The sequence below is a fragment of the Pseudophryne corroboree genome, chromosome 3 (assembly GCF_028390025.1).
Source record: "Pseudophryne corroboree isolate aPseCor3 chromosome 3, aPseCor3.hap2, whole genome shotgun sequence".
NCBI lineage: Eukaryota > Metazoa > Chordata > Amphibia > Anura > Myobatrachidae > Pseudophryne > Pseudophryne corroboree.
The window spans coordinates 116,989,328-117,003,760 of NC_086446.1; the positions used below are offsets into that span (position 1 = coordinate 116,989,328).

Sequence of the window (14,433 nt, forward strand, 5' to 3'; positions counted from 1 at the left end):
GTTTGCAGTATAAAATTATCTACAGCACCTTGTATTCCCAGGTGGTCTCCCATCCAAGTACTAACCAGGCCCAACACTGCTTAGCTTCCAAGATCAGATGAGATTGGGCGTATCCAGTGTGGTGTGGCTGTAGATGAGCTTTATGGTTTCTGTTAGAACTTTTCTACTTCTAACTACTGGTTCATAAATGAATACATTTGAAAATGGAATGCATCAACAGAACGGTGTTGGCAGTATAAAAATATCTACAGCACCTTGTATTCCCAGGTGGTCTCCCATCCAAGTACTAACCAGGCCCAACACTGCTTAGCTTCCAAGATCAGATGAGATTTGGCGTATCCAGTGTGGTGTGGCTGTAGATGAGCTTTGTGGTTTCTGTTAGAACTTTTCTACTTCTAACTGCTGGTTCATAAATGAATACGTTTGAAAATGGAATGCATCAACAGAACGGTGTTGGCAGTATAAAAATATCTACAGCACCTTGTATTCCCAGGTGGTCTCCCATCCAAGTACTAACCAGGCCCAACACTGCTTAGCTTCCAAGATCAGATGAGATTGGGCGTATCCAGTGCGGTGTGGCTGTAGATGAGCTTTGTGGTTTCTGTTAGAACTTTTCTACTTTTAACTACTGGTTCATAAATGAATACGTTTGAAAATGGAATGCATCAACAGAACGGTGTTGGCAGTATAAAAATATCTACAGCACCTTGTATTCCCAGGTGGTCTCCCATCGAAGTACTAACCAGGCCCAACACTGCTTAGCTTCCAAGATCAGATGAGATTGGGCGTATCCAGTGTAGTGTGGCTGTAGATGAGCTGAGTGGTTTCTGTTAGAACGTTTCTACTTCTAACTACTGGTTCATAAATGAATATGTTTGAAAATGGAATGCATCAACAGAACGGTGTTGGCAGTATAAAAATATCTACAGCACCTTGTATTCCCAGGTGGTCTCCCATCCAAGTACTAACCAGGCCCAACACTGCTTAGCTTCCAAGATCAGATGAGATTGGGCGCATCCAGTGTGGTGTGGCTGTAGATGAGCTTCGTGGTTTCTGTTAGAACTTTTCTACTTCTAACTACTGGTTCATAAATGAATACGTTTGAAAATGGAATGCATCAACAGAACGGTGTTGGCAGTATAAAAATATCTACAGCACCTTGTATTCCCAGGTGGTCTCCCATCCAAGTAATAACCAGGCCCAATACTGCTTAGCTTCCAAGATCAGATGAGATTGGGCGTATCCAGTGTGGTGTAGCTGTAGATGAGCTTTGTGGTTTCTGTTTGAACTTTTCTACTTCTAACTACTGGTTCATAAATGAATACATTTGAAAATTGAATGCATCAACAGAACGGTGTTGGAAGTATAAAAATGTCTACAGCACCTTGTATTCCCAGGTGGTCTCCCATCCAAGTACTAAACAGGCCCAACACTGCTTAGCTTCCAAGATCAGATGAGATTGGGCGTATCCATTGTGGTGTGCTGTAGATGAACTTTGTGGTTTCTGTTAGAACTTTTCTACTTCTAACTACTGGTTCATAAATGAATACGTTTGAAAATGGAATGCATCAACAGAACGTTGTTGGCAGTATAAAAATATCTACAGCACCTTGTATTCCCAGGTGATCTCCCACCCAAGTACTAACCAGGCCCAACACTGCTTAGCTTCCAAGATCAGATGAGATTGGGCGTATCCAGTGTGGTGTGGCTGTAGATGAGCTTTGCGGTTTCTGTTTGAACTTTTCTACTTCTAACTACTGGTTCATAAATGAATACGTTTGAAAATGGAATGCATCAACAGAACGGTGTTGGCAGTATAAAAATATCTACAGCACCGTGTATTCCCAGGTGGTCTCCCATCCAAGTACTAACCAGGCCCAACACTGCTTAGCTTCCAAGATCAGATGAGATTGGGCGTATCCAGTGTTGTGTGGCGGTAGATAAGCTTTGTGGTTTCTGTTAGAACTTTTCTACTTCTAAATACTGGTTCATAAATGAATACGTTTGAAAATGGAATGCATCAACAGAACGGTGTTGGCAGTATAAAAATATCTACAGCACCTTGTATTCCCAGGTGGTCTCCCATCCAAGTACTAACCAGGCCCAACACTGCTTAGCTTCCAAGATCAGATGAGATTGGGCGTATCCAGTGTTGTGTGGCTGTAGATAAGCTTTGTGGTTTCTGTTAGAACTTTTCTACTTCTAAATACTGGTTCATAAATGAATAGGTTTGAAAATGGAATGCATCAACAGAACGGTGTTGGCAGTATAAAAATATCTACAGCACCTTGTATTCCCAGGTGGTCTCCCATCCAAGTACTAACCAGGCCCAACACTGCTTAGCTTCCAAGATCAGATGAGATTGGGCGTATCCAGTGTGGTGTGGCTGTAGATGAGCTTTGTGGTTTCTGTTAGAACTTTTCTACTTCTAACTACTGGTTCATAAATGAATACTTTTGAAAATGGAATGCATCAACAGTACGGTGTTGGCAGTATAAAAATATCTACAGCACCTTGTATTCCCAAGTGGTCTCCCATCCAAGTACTAACCAGGCTCAACACTGCTTAGCTTTCTAGATCAGATGAGATTGGGCGTATCCAGTGTGGTGTGGCTGTAGATGAGCTTTGTGATTTCTGTTAGAACTTTTCTACTTTTAACTACTGGTTCATAAATGAATACGTTTGATAATGGAATGCATCAACAGAACGGTGTTGGCAGTATAAAAATATCTACAGCACCTTGTATTCCCAGGTGGTCTCCCATCCAAGTACTAACCAGGCCCAACACTGCTTAGCTTCCAAGATCAGATGAGATTGGGCGTATCCAGTGCGGTGTTGCTGTAGATGAGCTTTGTGGTTTCTGTTAGAACTTTTCTACTTTTAACTACTGGTTCATAAATGAATACGTTTGAAAATGGAATGCATCAACAGAACGGTGTTGGCAGTATAAAAATATCTACAGCACCTTGTATTCCCAGGTGGTCTCCCATCCAAGTACTAACCAGGCCCAACACTGCTTAGCTTCCAAGATCAGATGAGATTGGGCGTATCCAGTGTGGTGTGGCTGTAGATGAGCTTTATGGTTTCTGTTAGAACTTTTCTACTTCTAACTACTGGTTCATAAATGAATACGTTTGAAAATGGAATGCATCAACAGAACGGTGTTGGCAGTATAAAAATATCTACAGCACCTTGTATTCCCAGGTGGTCTCCCATCCAAGTACTAACCAGGCCCAACACTGCTTAGCTTCCAAGATCAGATGAGATTGGGCGTATCCAGTGTAGTGTGGCTGTAGATGAGCTGAGTGGTTTCTGTTAGAACGTTTCTACTTCTAACTACTGGTTCATAAATAAATATGTTTGAAAATGGAATGCATCAACAGAACGGTGTTGGCAGTATAAAAATATCTACAGCACCTTGTATTCCCAGGTGGTCTCCCATCCAAGTACTAACCAGGCCCAACACTGCTTAGCTTCCAAGATCAGATGAGATTGGGCGCATCCAGTGTGGTGTGGCTGTAGATGAGCTTCGTGGTTTCTGTTAGAACTTTTCTACTTCTAACTACTGGTTCATAAATGAATACGTTTGAAAATGGAATGCATCAACAGAACGGTGTTGGCAGTATAAAAATATCTACAGCACCTTGTATTCCCAGGTGGTCTCCCATCCAAGTAATAACCAGGCCCAATACTGCTTAGCTTCCAAGATCAGATGAGATTGGGCGTATCCAGTGTGGTGTAGCTGTAGATGAGCTTTGTGGTTTCTGTTTGAACTTTTCTACTTCTAACTACTGGTTCATAAATGAATACATTTGAAAATTGAATGCATCAACAGAACGGTGTTGGAAGTATAAAAATGTCTACAGCACCTTGTATTCCCAGGTGGTCTCCCATCCAAGTACTAAACAGGCCCAACACTGCTTAGCTTCCAAGATCAGATGAGATTGGGCGTATCCATTGTGGTGTGCTGTAGATGAACTTTGTGGTTTCTGTTAGAACTTTTCTACTTCTAACTACTGGTTCATAAATGAATACGTTTGAAAATGGAATGCATCAACAGAACGTTGTTGGCAGTATAAAAATATCTACAGCACCTTGTATTCCCAGGTGGTCTCCCATCAAAGTACTAACCAGGCCCAACACGGCTTAGCTTCCAAGATCAGATGAGATTGGGCGTATCCAGTGTGGTGTGGCTGTAGATGAGCTTTGTGGTTTCTGTTTGAACTTTTCTACTTCTAACTACTGGTTCATAAATGAATATGTTTGAAAATGGAATGCATCAACAGAACGGTGTTGGCAGTATAAAAATATCTACAGCACCTTGTATTCCCAGGTGGTCTCCCATCCAAGAACTAACCAGGCCCAACACTGCTTAGCTTCCAAGATCAGATGAGATTGGGCATATCCAGTGTGGTGTGGCTGTAGATGAACTTTGTGATTTCTGTTAGAACTTTTCTACTTCTAACTACTGGTTCATAAATGAATACATTTGAAAATGGAATGCATCAACAGTACGGTGTTGGCAGTATAAAAATATCTACAGCACCTTGTATTCCCAGGTGGTCTCCCATCCAAGTACTAACCAGGCTCAACACTGCTTAGCTTCCTAGATCAGATGAGATTGGGCGTATCCAGTGTGGTGTGGCTGTACATGAGCTTTGTGGTTTCTGTTAGAACTTTTCTACTTCTAACTACTGGTTCATAAATGAATACGTTTGAAAATGGAATGCATCAACAGAACGGTGTTGGCAGTATAAAAATATTTACAGCACCTATGTATTCCCAGGTGGTCTCCCATCCAAGTACTAACCAGGCCCAACACTGCTTAGCTTCCAAGATCAGATGAGATTGGGCGTATCCAGTGTGGTGTGGCTGTAGATGAGCTTTATGGTTTCTGTTAGAACTTTTCTACTTCTAACTACTGGTTCATAAATGAATACGTTTGAAAATGGAATGCATCAACAGAACGGTGTTGGCAGTATAAAAATATCTACAGCACCTTGTATTCCCAGGTGGTCTCCCATCCAAGTACTAACCAGGCCCAACACTGCTTTGCTTCCAAGATCAGATGAGATTGGGCGTATCCAGTGTGGTGTGGCTGTAGATAAAATTTGTGGTTTCTGTTAGAACTTTTCTACTTCTAACTACTGGTTCATAAATGAATACGTTTGAAAATGGAATGCATCAACAGAACGGTGTTGGCAGTATAAAAGTATCTACAGCACCTATGTATTCCCAGGTGGTCTCCCATCCAAGTACTAACCAGGCCCAACACTGCTTAGCTTCCAAGATCAGATGAGATTGGGCGTATCCAGTGTGGTGTGGCTGTAGATGAGCTTCATGGTTTCTGTTAGAACTTTTCTACTTCTAACTACTGGTTCATAAATGAATACATTTGAAAATGGAATGCATCAACAGAACGTTGTTGGCAGTATAAAAATATCTACAGCACCTTGTATTCCCAGGTGGTCTCCCATCCAAGTACTAACCAGGCCCAACACTGCTTAGCTTCCAAGATCAGATGAGATTGGGCGTATCCAGTGTGGTGTGGCTGTAGATGAGCTTTGTGGTTTATGTTAGAACTTTTCTACTTGTAACTACTGGTTCATAAATGAATACGTTTGAAAATGGAATGCATCAACAGAACGGTGTTGGCAGTATAAAAATATCTACAGCACCTTGTATTCCCAGGTGGTCTCCCATCAAAGTACTAACCAGGCCCAACACTGCTTAGCTTCCAAGATCAGATGAGATTGGGCGTATCCAGTGTGGTGTGGCTGTAGATGAGCTTTGTGGTTTCTGTTTGAACTTTTCTACTTCTAACTACTGGTTCATAAATGAATACGTTTGAAAATGGAATGCATCAACAGAACGGTGTTGGCAGTATGAAAATATCTACAGCACCTTGTATTCCCAGGTGGTCTCCCATCCAAGAACTAACCAGGCCCAACACTGCTTAGCTTCCAAGATCAGATGAGATTGGGCATATCCAGTGTGGTGTGGCTGTAGATGAACTTTGTGGTTTCTGTTAGAACTTTTCTACTTCTAACTACTGGTTCATAAATGAATATGTTTTAAAATGGAATGCATCAACAGAACGGTGTTTGCAGTATAAAATTATCTACAGCACCTTGTATTCCCAGGTGGTCTCCCATCCAAGTACTAACCAGGCCCAACACTGCTTAGCTTCCAAGATCAGATGAGATTGGGCGTATCCAGTGTGGTGTGGCTGTAGATGAGCTTTATGGTTTCTGTTAGAACTTTTCTACTTCTAACTACTGGTTCATAAATGAATACATTTGAAAATGGAATGCATCAACAGAACGGTGTTGGCAGTATAAAAATATCTACAGCACCTTGTATTCCCAGGTGGTCTCCCATCCAAGTACTAACCAGGCCCAACACTGCTTAGCTTCCAAGATCAGATGAGATTGGGCATATCCAGTGTTGTGTGGCTGTAGATGAGCTTTGTGGTTTCTGTTAGAACTTTTCTACTTCTAACTGCTGGTTCATAAATGAATACGTTTGAAAATGGAATGCATCAACAGAACGGTGTTGGCAGTATAAAATTATCTACAGCACCTTGTATTCCCAGGTGGTCTCCCATCCAAGTACTAACCAGGCCCAACACTGTTTAGCTTCCAAGATCAGATGAGATTGGGCGTATCCAGTGTGGTGTGGCTGTAGATGAGCTTTGTGGTTTCTGTTAGAACTTTTCTACAGATGTAGCCACCTTTATCTTGACTGTTTCTCCGCCGAGACGGGCGTTTAGCCACGCTAAGGCGATAGCTGAGTTTAATCACAGGCAGGCGCGTTGAGACGATCTAGATACTCATCATGCATTACACATCTCCACCACTGTGTGGCTAATGCTCCACTAATCCAGTACTTTCGATCGTACAGTATAGCGGCGGATTGATCTACAGCTCTGGCAATACTGTAGGCGTAACGGGAGGCGGTGGAAAAAGTATGGAGTACAGTACTGTATGTGTATGGAGACGCAACTACAGTAATTGTGTAAAAGGAAGAATGTACAGTACAATGTATAAACACCGTGCTTTTAAAATATATGAGCGTCTGAGTTCGCTAATGCATAATGGGAATGGAGGACTAGCAGAAGGCGGAGGAAAACACCGTGCTTTACAAATGCGAGCGTCCGAGTCCTCTAAGGCATAAACCAACAGCAATGGGGCGGGGGCCGGGCGCTGTTTGCAGTACTTTCACACATGAAATTAGAAATCTCTCATGAGGCGTCGTGGGCTAGGGGTGAAGGCTCCCACCTCCCTCACTGGGGGTCCAGGGTTCGAGACATGATGTGCTTTCTTTCTTTTTTTTTTTTTTTCTGTAATAATGCACTGTATTATTTTATTTACATTGTAAGACAGTCAATGGAAGGATGCACACAGGTTTCACATAAATCAAAGTACATCTGCAGGAGCGATTCTTTACGCTAAATGCACCCAAACAGCGTGAATGAAATGAGTGTATTCTGACGCTACCAACTAAGCAAAACAGTACTGTAGATCTTCAGCGTTTGTGCATTGCACAGGACCTGAATTTCCTCCCTGTGCAGGCCCCCAGGGGGGAAGGGCGATGGGGGTAGGGGGGAGACGATGGAAAATACTGTGCCTTTGAAATGCAATTACAGTACATGAGCGTCCGAGTACACTACGGCATACTGTAAACCAACACCAATGGGAAGGAAGTGCCAACCTTATTTTTAATGTGTTCCCGTGACATTCACTTTAACATTTTTTTTTTCTCTCCAATACAGTACATCCAATGGAAGGATGCACACAGGTTTCACATACTGTAAATCAAAGTACATCTGCAGGAGCGATTCTTTACGCTAAATGCAACCTACAGTACGGTACTGTAAGTGAGCAAAATAGTACTACAGTGGGCGTTTGTGTATTGCACATGACCTGCATTCCCTCCCTGTCTACTGCATGATCTGTGCAGGCTCCCATGGGGGAAGGGCAACAGGCTAGCAGGAGGCGGAGGAAAACACCGTGCTTTACAAATGCGAGCGTCCGAGTCCTCTAAGGCATAAACCAACAGCAATGGGGCGAGGGCCGGGCGCTGTTTGCAGTACTTTCACACATGAAATTAGAAATCTCTCATGAGGCATCGTGGGCTAGGGGTGAAGGCTCCCACCTCCCTCACTGGGGGTCCAGGGTTCGAGACATGATGTGCTTTCTTTCTTTTTTTTTTTTTTTTCTGTAATAATGCACTGTATTATTTTATTTACATTGTAAGACAGTCAATGGAAGGATGCACACAGGTTTCACATAAATCAAAGTACATCTGCAGGAGCGATTCTTTACGCTAAATGCACCCAAACAGCGTGAATGAAATGAGTGTATTCTGACGCTACCAACTAAGCAAAACAGTACTGTAGATCTTCAGCGTTTGTGCATTGCACAGGACCTGAATTTCCTCCCTGTGCAGGCCCCCAGGGGGGAAGGGCGATGGGGGTAGGGGGGAGACGATGGAAAATACTGTGCCTTTGAAATGCAATTACAGTACATGAGCGTCCGAGTACACTACGGCATACTGTAAACCAACACCAATGGGAAGGAAGTGCCAACCTTATTTTTAATGTGTTCCCGTGACATTCACTTTAACATTTTTTTTTTCTCTCCAATACAGTACATCCAATGGAAGGATGCACACAGGTTTCACATAAATCAAAGTACATCTGCAGGAGCGATTCTTTACGCTAAATGCAACCTACAGTACGGTACTGTAAGTGAGCAAAATAGTACTACAGTGGGCGTTTGTGTATTGCACATGACCTGCATTCCCTCCCTGTCTACTGCATGATCTGTGCAGGCTCCCATGGGGGAAGGGCAACAGGCTAGCAGAAGGCGGAGGAAAACACCGTGCTTTACAAATGTGAGCGTCCGAGTCCTCTAAGGCATAAACCAACAGCAATGGGGCGGGGGCCGGGCGCTGTTTGCAGTACTTTCACACATGAAATTAGAAATCTCTCATGAGGCGTCGTGGGCTAGGGGTGAAGGCTCCCACCTCCCTCACTGGGGGTCCAGGGTTCGAGACATGATGTGCTTTCTTTCTTTTTTTTTTTTTTTTCTGTAATAATGCACTGTATTATTTTATTTACATTGTAAGACAGTCAATGGAAGGATGCACACAGGTTTCACATAAATCAAAGTACATCTGCAGGAGCGATTCTTTACGCTAAATGCACCCAAACAGCATGAATGAAATGAGTGTATTCTGACGCTACCAACTAAGCAAAACAGTACTGTAGATCTTCAGCGTTTGTGCATTGCACAGGACCTGAATTTCCTCCCTGTGCAGGCCCCCAGGGGGGAAGGGCGATGGGGGTAGGGGGGAGACGATGGAAAATACTGTGCCTTTGAAATGCAATTACAGTACATGAGCGTCCGAGTACACTACGGCATACTGTAAACCAACACCAATGGGAAGGAAGTGCCAACCTTATTTTTAATGTGTTCCCGTGACATTCACTTTAACATTTTTTTTTTCTCTCCAATACAGTACATCCAATGGAAGGATGCACACAGGTTTCACATAAATCAAAGTACATCTGCAGGAGCGATTCTTTACGCTAAATGCAACCTACAGTACGGTACTGTAAGTGAGCAAAATAGTACTACAGTGGGCGTTTGTGTATTGCACATGACCTGCATTCCCTCCCTGTCTACTGCATGATCTGTGCAGGCTCCCATGGGGGAAGGGCAACAGGCTAGCAGAAGGCGGAGGAAAACACCGTGCTTTACAAATGCGAGCGTCCGAGTCCTCTAAGGCATAAACCAACAGCAATGGGGCGGGGGCCGGGCGCTGTTTGCAGTACTTTCACACATGAAATTAGAAATCTCTCATGAGGCGTCGTGGGCTAGGGGTGAAGGCTCCCACCTCCCTCACTGGGGGTCCAGGGTTCGAGACATGATGTGCTTTCTTTCTTTTTTTTTTTTTTTTCTGTAATAATGCACTGTATTATTTTATTTACATTGTAAGACAGTCAATGGAAGGATGCACACAGGTTTCACATAAATCAAAGTACATCTGCAGGAGCGATTCTTTACGCTAAATGCACCCAAACAGCGTGAATGAAATGAGTGTATTCTGACGCTACCAACTAAGCAAAACAGTACTGTAGATCTTCAGCGTTTGTGCATTGCACAGGACCTGAATTTCCTCCCTGTGCAGGCCCCCAGGGGGGAAGGGCGATGGGGGTAGGGGGGAGACGATGGAAAATACTGTGCCTTTGAAATGCAATTACAGTACATGAGCGTCCGAGTACACTACGGCATACTGTAAACCAACACCAATGGGAAGGAAGTGCCAACCTTATTTTTAATGTGTTCCCGTGACATTCACTTTAACATTTTTTTTTTTTCTCCAATACAGTACATCCAATGGAAGGATGCACACAGGTTTCACATAAATCAAAGTACATCTGCAGGAGCGATTCTTTACGCTAAATGCAACCTACAGTACGGTACTGTAAGTGAGCAAAATAGTACTACAGTGGGCGTTTGTGTATTGCACATGACCTGCATTCCCTCCCTGTCTACTGCATGATCTGTGCAGGCTCCCATGGGGGAAGGGCAACAGGCTAGCAGAAGGCGGAGGAAAACACCGTGCTTTACAAATGCGAGCGTCCGAGTCCTCTAAGGCATAAACCAACAGCAATGGGGCGAGGGCCGGGCGCTGTTTGCAGTACTTTCACACATGAAATTAGAAATCTCTCATGAGGCATCGTGGGCTAGGGGTGAAGGCTCCCACCTCCCTCACTGGGGGTCCAGGGTTCGAGACATGATGTGCTTTCTTTCTTTTTTTTTTTTTTTCTGTAATAATGCACTGTATTATTTTATTTACATTGTAAGACAGTCAATGGAAGGATGCACACAGGTTTCACATAAATCAAAGTACATCTGCAGGAGCGATTCTTTACGCTAAATGCACCCAAACAGCGTGAATGAAATGAGTGTATTCTGACGGACTGTGCATCTTCGGTATTTGTGTATAGCATAAGACCTGTGAAGGCTCCCAGGAGGGAAGGGCGTAAGGCAAGACAGTGGAAAATACTGTGGTCAAAGAAAGGGCATATTTAAAACTAAGGGAAACTGTCACAAAGTACAGTAACTACAGTACTGTACGTTGAATGCCTGGAACGCACGACGTCTGAGACGCACGACGTCTGAGACGCACGACGTCTGGATCGCTCATTGAGCATAAGCATTGCTGCTGTACGTGACCGTCCCTATGCTCTGGGTGAGCTGCGCCATTTTGCCAGTGTGCTACAGTATGTCATCGAGTCCGGTGTACCATAATATGCATACTGTGTATTTTAGCTAGGGGATTGTGACGCTCCTTCAGCATTGCCCCATAGTCTGTACAATCTGGACTATTACTTGCTTCGTAGCCTAGGGCCTCTGTGGGGCAAGGAGTCATAGGTGGTAGCCATTTCTATTCAGTCTGCCCAGCTACAGAATTGTATGTGTACTGTGTACGGAGCATAGTACCTTAACCTGCATAGAACCTGCACATTATGGTACACCGGACTCGATCGCATAGAACCGCTCATGCAGCTACTGTATGCCCTGGTTTACAGTATGTGAATAAAAAAAATAATAAAGTGTCTGAAAAATACTACAGTAACATGCATTCGTACTTAAGGAATCGAACCCTGGACTCTGAGTATAGGAAGCGAAACACTTCACCACTTCGCCGCAGACAAATGTATAAATCCGTTGGTTTTGATTATGCTGTAATGGCTACGGGATTAGGACGATAACATACTGTAGAAAATTCCTAATCTTGAGAGGCAATAGTGAACTTGTAACACACATCCATTTGCGACAGTGTACACTACTGGTTTTACAGTACTGTGTTTTGTCTGCGGGACTTGGACGCTCACATACAGTATTCATAAAGTATTGTAGATGGATCATATACTGTATGCTGTACTACTGTATTTGCGTCGGTGTCGTACTGTATATACAGTACTGTATTAAATAATGCAGCGTAATGAGTACAGTATTTGCTGTATGCAGCGTAATGAGACGCCTTAGTAAAGTAGTCCTTATTATGTATGTCAGTATTGTATTTTACGGGAGACCACACGCATGCGCAGTGGTGATTGTAAAAAGCGACATCTGGTGGCTGATCGCAGGTATTACACGTAAAGGTAACGCCAAACGTCAAATGTCTGTCTCCGTGCGATTAGATAGCCTCTCTGTGGCTAGGCGCGCCTCGATACGCCACAGTACGCTGCGTATGGTCGAACGGGACAACCGCCGCGGCCACTCAAGATAAAGGTGGCTACATCTGTACTTCTAACAGCTGGTTCATAAATGAATACGTTTGAAAATGGAATGCATCAACAGAACGGTGTTGGCAGTATAAAAATATCTACAGCACCTTGTATTACCAGGTGGTCTCCCATCCAAGTACTAACCAGGCCCAACACTGCTTAGTTTCCAAGATCAGATGAGATTGGGCGTATCCAGTGTGGTGTGGCTGTAGATGAACTTTGTGGTTTCTGTTAGAACTTTTCTACTTCTAACTACTGGTTCATAAATGAATATGCTTTAAAATGGAATGCATCAACAGAACGGTGTTGGCAGTATAAAATTATCTACAGCACCTTGTATACCCAGGTGGTCTCCCATCCAAGTACTAACCAGGCCCAACACTGCTTAGCTTCCAAGATCAGATGAGATTGGGCGTATCCAGTGTGGTGTGGCTGTAGATGAGCTTTATGGTTTCTGTTAGAACTTTTCTACTTCTAACTACTGGTTCATAAATGAATACATTTGAAAATGGAATGCATCAACAGAACGGTGTTGGCAGTATAAAAATATCTACAGCACCTTGTATTCCCAGGTGGTCTCCCATCCAAGTACTAACCAGGCCCAACACGGCTTAGCTTCCAAGATCAGATGAGATTGGGCGTATCCAGTGTGGTGTGGCTGTAGATGAGCTTTGTGGTTTCTGTTTGAACTTTTCTACTTCTAACTACTGGTTCATAAATGAATATGTTTGAAAATGGAATGCATCAACAGAACGGTGTTGGCAGTATAAAAATATCTACAGCACCTTGTATTCCCAGGTGGTCTCCCATCCAAGAACTAACCAGGCCCAACACTGCTTAGCTTCCAAGATCAGATGAGATTGGGCATATCCAGTGTGGTGTGGCTGTAGATGAACTTTGTGGTTTCTGTTAGAACTTTTCTACTTCTAACTACTGGTTCATAAATGAATATGTTTTAAAATAGAATGCATCAACAGAACGGTGTTTGCAGTATAAAATTATCTACAGCACCTTGTATTCCCAGGTGGTCTCCCATCCAAGTACTAACCAGGCCCAACACTGCTTAGCTTCCAAGATCAGATGAGATTGGGCGTATCCAGTGTGGTGTGGCTGTAGATGAGCTTTATGGTTTCTGTTAGAACTTTTCTACTTCTAACTACTGGTTCATAAATGAATACATTTGAAAATGGAATGCATCAACAGAACGGTGTTGGCAGTATAAAAATATCTACAGCACCTTGTATTCCCAGGTGGTCTCCCATCCAAGTACTAACCAGGCCCAACACTGCTTAGCTTCCAAGATCAGATGAGATTTGGCGTATCCAGTGTGGTGTGGCTGTAGATGAGCTTTGTGGTTTCTGTTAGAACTTTTCTACTTCTAACTGCTGGTTCATAAATGAATACGTTTGAAAATGGAATGCATCAACAGAACGGTGTTGGCAGTATAAAAATATCTACAGCACCTTGTATTCCCAGGTGGTCTCCCATCCAAGTACTAACCAGGCCCAACACTGCTTAGCTTCCAAGATCAGATGAGATTGGGCGTATCCAGTGCGGTGTGGCTGTAGATGAGCTTTGTGGTTTCTGTTAGAACTTTTCTACTTTTAACTACTGGTTCATAAATGAATACGTTTGAAAATGGAATGCATCAACAGAACGGTGTTGGCAGTATAAAAATATCTACAGCACCTTGTATTCCCAGGTGGTCTCCCATCGAAGTACTAACCAGGCCCAACACTGCTTAGCTTCCAAGATCAGATGAGATTGGGCGTATCCAGTGTAGTGTGGCTGTAGATGAGCTGAGTGGTTTCTGTTAGAACGTTTCTACTTCTAACTACTGGTTCATAAATGAATATGTTTGAAAATGGAATGCATCAACAGAACGGTGTTGGCAGTATAAAAATATCTACAGCACCTTGTATTCCCAGGTGGTCTCCCATCCAAGTACTAACCAGGCCCAACACTGCTTAGCTTCCAAGATCAGATGAGATTGGGCGCATCCAGTGTGGTGTGGCTGTAGATGAGCTTCGTGGTTTCTGTTAGAACTTTTCTACTTCTAACTACTGGTTCATAAATGAATACGTTTGAAAATGGAATGCATCAACAGAACGGTGTTGGCAGTATAA

General features: G+C 43.3%; 31 non-coding genes and 8 pseudogenes across 31 annotated transcripts; all 39 read right to left on the minus strand.

Moving 5' to 3' along the window:
• Positions 1–16: 16 nt before the first annotated feature.
• On the minus strand, positions 17–135 carry LOC134900278 (5S ribosomal RNA). Its single transcript, XR_010173794.1, has one exon. It is a non-coding gene; the product is annotated as a 5S ribosomal RNA (ribosomal RNA).
• A 107-nt stretch (positions 136–242) lies between these two features.
• Positions 243–361, minus strand: LOC135064370 (5S ribosomal RNA). The gene has a single exon (XR_010250678.1). It is a non-coding gene; the product is annotated as a 5S ribosomal RNA (ribosomal RNA).
• Positions 362–468: 107 nt separating this feature from the next.
• On the minus strand, positions 469–587 carry LOC134900869 (5S ribosomal RNA). The gene has a single exon (XR_010174371.1). It is a non-coding gene; the product is annotated as a 5S ribosomal RNA (ribosomal RNA).
• Positions 588–694: 107 nt separating this feature from the next.
• Positions 695–813, minus strand: LOC135062998 (5S ribosomal RNA). Its single transcript, XR_010249339.1, has one exon. It is a non-coding gene; the product is annotated as a 5S ribosomal RNA (ribosomal RNA).
• A 107-nt stretch (positions 814–920) lies between these two features.
• LOC134901312 (5S ribosomal RNA) lies at positions 921–1,039 on the minus strand. Its single transcript, XR_010174801.1, has one exon. It is a non-coding gene; the product is annotated as a 5S ribosomal RNA (ribosomal RNA).
• Positions 1,040–1,146: 107 nt separating this feature from the next.
• Positions 1,147–1,265, minus strand: LOC134888821 (5S ribosomal RNA; annotated as a pseudogene).
• Positions 1,266–1,372: 107 nt separating this feature from the next.
• Positions 1,373–1,490, minus strand: LOC134893051 (5S ribosomal RNA; annotated as a pseudogene).
• A 107-nt stretch (positions 1,491–1,597) lies between these two features.
• Positions 1,598–1,716, minus strand: LOC135063019 (5S ribosomal RNA). The gene has a single exon (XR_010249360.1). It is a non-coding gene; the product is annotated as a 5S ribosomal RNA (ribosomal RNA).
• Positions 1,717–1,823: 107 nt separating this feature from the next.
• On the minus strand, positions 1,824–1,942 carry LOC134889857 (5S ribosomal RNA; annotated as a pseudogene).
• Positions 1,943–2,049: 107 nt separating this feature from the next.
• LOC135067816 (5S ribosomal RNA) lies at positions 2,050–2,168 on the minus strand. The gene has a single exon (XR_010254025.1). It is a non-coding gene; the product is annotated as a 5S ribosomal RNA (ribosomal RNA).
• A 107-nt stretch (positions 2,169–2,275) lies between these two features.
• On the minus strand, positions 2,276–2,394 carry LOC134900279 (5S ribosomal RNA). The gene has a single exon (XR_010173795.1). It is a non-coding gene; the product is annotated as a 5S ribosomal RNA (ribosomal RNA).
• A 107-nt stretch (positions 2,395–2,501) lies between these two features.
• Positions 2,502–2,620, minus strand: LOC134891863 (5S ribosomal RNA; annotated as a pseudogene).
• A 107-nt stretch (positions 2,621–2,727) lies between these two features.
• On the minus strand, positions 2,728–2,846 carry LOC135060618 (5S ribosomal RNA). Its single transcript, XR_010247012.1, has one exon. It is a non-coding gene; the product is annotated as a 5S ribosomal RNA (ribosomal RNA).
• Positions 2,847–2,953: 107 nt separating this feature from the next.
• LOC134900280 (5S ribosomal RNA) lies at positions 2,954–3,072 on the minus strand. The gene has a single exon (XR_010173796.1). It is a non-coding gene; the product is annotated as a 5S ribosomal RNA (ribosomal RNA).
• Positions 3,073–3,179: 107 nt separating this feature from the next.
• On the minus strand, positions 3,180–3,298 carry LOC135060763 (5S ribosomal RNA). Its single transcript, XR_010247152.1, has one exon. It is a non-coding gene; the product is annotated as a 5S ribosomal RNA (ribosomal RNA).
• A 107-nt stretch (positions 3,299–3,405) lies between these two features.
• On the minus strand, positions 3,406–3,524 carry LOC134901323 (5S ribosomal RNA). Its single transcript, XR_010174812.1, has one exon. It is a non-coding gene; the product is annotated as a 5S ribosomal RNA (ribosomal RNA).
• Positions 3,525–3,631: 107 nt separating this feature from the next.
• LOC134888822 (5S ribosomal RNA) lies at positions 3,632–3,750 on the minus strand (annotated as a pseudogene).
• Positions 3,751–3,857: 107 nt separating this feature from the next.
• LOC134893052 (5S ribosomal RNA) lies at positions 3,858–3,975 on the minus strand (annotated as a pseudogene).
• A 107-nt stretch (positions 3,976–4,082) lies between these two features.
• Positions 4,083–4,201, minus strand: LOC135065601 (5S ribosomal RNA). Its single transcript, XR_010251878.1, has one exon. It is a non-coding gene; the product is annotated as a 5S ribosomal RNA (ribosomal RNA).
• Positions 4,202–4,308: 107 nt separating this feature from the next.
• Positions 4,309–4,427, minus strand: LOC135069457 (5S ribosomal RNA). Its single transcript, XR_010255637.1, has one exon. It is a non-coding gene; the product is annotated as a 5S ribosomal RNA (ribosomal RNA).
• Positions 4,428–4,534: 107 nt separating this feature from the next.
• On the minus strand, positions 4,535–4,653 carry LOC134892218 (5S ribosomal RNA; annotated as a pseudogene).
• Positions 4,654–4,760: 107 nt separating this feature from the next.
• LOC135070310 (5S ribosomal RNA) lies at positions 4,761–4,880 on the minus strand. The gene has a single exon (XR_010256478.1). It is a non-coding gene; the product is annotated as a 5S ribosomal RNA (ribosomal RNA).
• Positions 4,881–4,987: 107 nt separating this feature from the next.
• On the minus strand, positions 4,988–5,106 carry LOC135060371 (5S ribosomal RNA). The gene has a single exon (XR_010246765.1). It is a non-coding gene; the product is annotated as a 5S ribosomal RNA (ribosomal RNA).
• A 107-nt stretch (positions 5,107–5,213) lies between these two features.
• LOC135062851 (5S ribosomal RNA) lies at positions 5,214–5,333 on the minus strand. Its single transcript, XR_010249192.1, has one exon. It is a non-coding gene; the product is annotated as a 5S ribosomal RNA (ribosomal RNA).
• Positions 5,334–5,440: 107 nt separating this feature from the next.
• Positions 5,441–5,559, minus strand: LOC134900281 (5S ribosomal RNA). Its single transcript, XR_010173797.1, has one exon. It is a non-coding gene; the product is annotated as a 5S ribosomal RNA (ribosomal RNA).
• Positions 5,560–5,666: 107 nt separating this feature from the next.
• On the minus strand, positions 5,667–5,785 carry LOC134901280 (5S ribosomal RNA). Its single transcript, XR_010174771.1, has one exon. It is a non-coding gene; the product is annotated as a 5S ribosomal RNA (ribosomal RNA).
• A 107-nt stretch (positions 5,786–5,892) lies between these two features.
• On the minus strand, positions 5,893–6,011 carry LOC135069458 (5S ribosomal RNA). The gene has a single exon (XR_010255638.1). It is a non-coding gene; the product is annotated as a 5S ribosomal RNA (ribosomal RNA).
• A 107-nt stretch (positions 6,012–6,118) lies between these two features.
• Positions 6,119–6,237, minus strand: LOC134900283 (5S ribosomal RNA). Its single transcript, XR_010173799.1, has one exon. It is a non-coding gene; the product is annotated as a 5S ribosomal RNA (ribosomal RNA).
• Positions 6,238–6,344: 107 nt separating this feature from the next.
• On the minus strand, positions 6,345–6,463 carry LOC134884913 (5S ribosomal RNA). The gene has a single exon (XR_010169044.1). It is a non-coding gene; the product is annotated as a 5S ribosomal RNA (ribosomal RNA).
• A 107-nt stretch (positions 6,464–6,570) lies between these two features.
• On the minus strand, positions 6,571–6,689 carry LOC134902072 (5S ribosomal RNA). The gene has a single exon (XR_010175548.1). It is a non-coding gene; the product is annotated as a 5S ribosomal RNA (ribosomal RNA).
• A 5,713-nt stretch (positions 6,690–12,402) lies between these two features.
• On the minus strand, positions 12,403–12,521 carry LOC134888238 (5S ribosomal RNA; annotated as a pseudogene).
• Positions 12,522–12,628: 107 nt separating this feature from the next.
• Positions 12,629–12,747, minus strand: LOC135064047 (5S ribosomal RNA). The gene has a single exon (XR_010250363.1). It is a non-coding gene; the product is annotated as a 5S ribosomal RNA (ribosomal RNA).
• Positions 12,748–12,854: 107 nt separating this feature from the next.
• On the minus strand, positions 12,855–12,973 carry LOC135063349 (5S ribosomal RNA). Its single transcript, XR_010249683.1, has one exon. It is a non-coding gene; the product is annotated as a 5S ribosomal RNA (ribosomal RNA).
• A 107-nt stretch (positions 12,974–13,080) lies between these two features.
• Positions 13,081–13,199, minus strand: LOC135069459 (5S ribosomal RNA). Its single transcript, XR_010255639.1, has one exon. It is a non-coding gene; the product is annotated as a 5S ribosomal RNA (ribosomal RNA).
• A 107-nt stretch (positions 13,200–13,306) lies between these two features.
• LOC134900284 (5S ribosomal RNA) lies at positions 13,307–13,425 on the minus strand. The gene has a single exon (XR_010173800.1). It is a non-coding gene; the product is annotated as a 5S ribosomal RNA (ribosomal RNA).
• A 107-nt stretch (positions 13,426–13,532) lies between these two features.
• LOC135064371 (5S ribosomal RNA) lies at positions 13,533–13,651 on the minus strand. Its single transcript, XR_010250679.1, has one exon. It is a non-coding gene; the product is annotated as a 5S ribosomal RNA (ribosomal RNA).
• A 107-nt stretch (positions 13,652–13,758) lies between these two features.
• On the minus strand, positions 13,759–13,877 carry LOC134900870 (5S ribosomal RNA). Its single transcript, XR_010174372.1, has one exon. It is a non-coding gene; the product is annotated as a 5S ribosomal RNA (ribosomal RNA).
• Positions 13,878–13,984: 107 nt separating this feature from the next.
• Positions 13,985–14,103, minus strand: LOC135062999 (5S ribosomal RNA). Its single transcript, XR_010249340.1, has one exon. It is a non-coding gene; the product is annotated as a 5S ribosomal RNA (ribosomal RNA).
• Positions 14,104–14,210: 107 nt separating this feature from the next.
• Positions 14,211–14,329, minus strand: LOC134901335 (5S ribosomal RNA). Its single transcript, XR_010174823.1, has one exon. It is a non-coding gene; the product is annotated as a 5S ribosomal RNA (ribosomal RNA).
• Between the last annotated feature and the right edge of the window lie 104 nt (positions 14,330–14,433).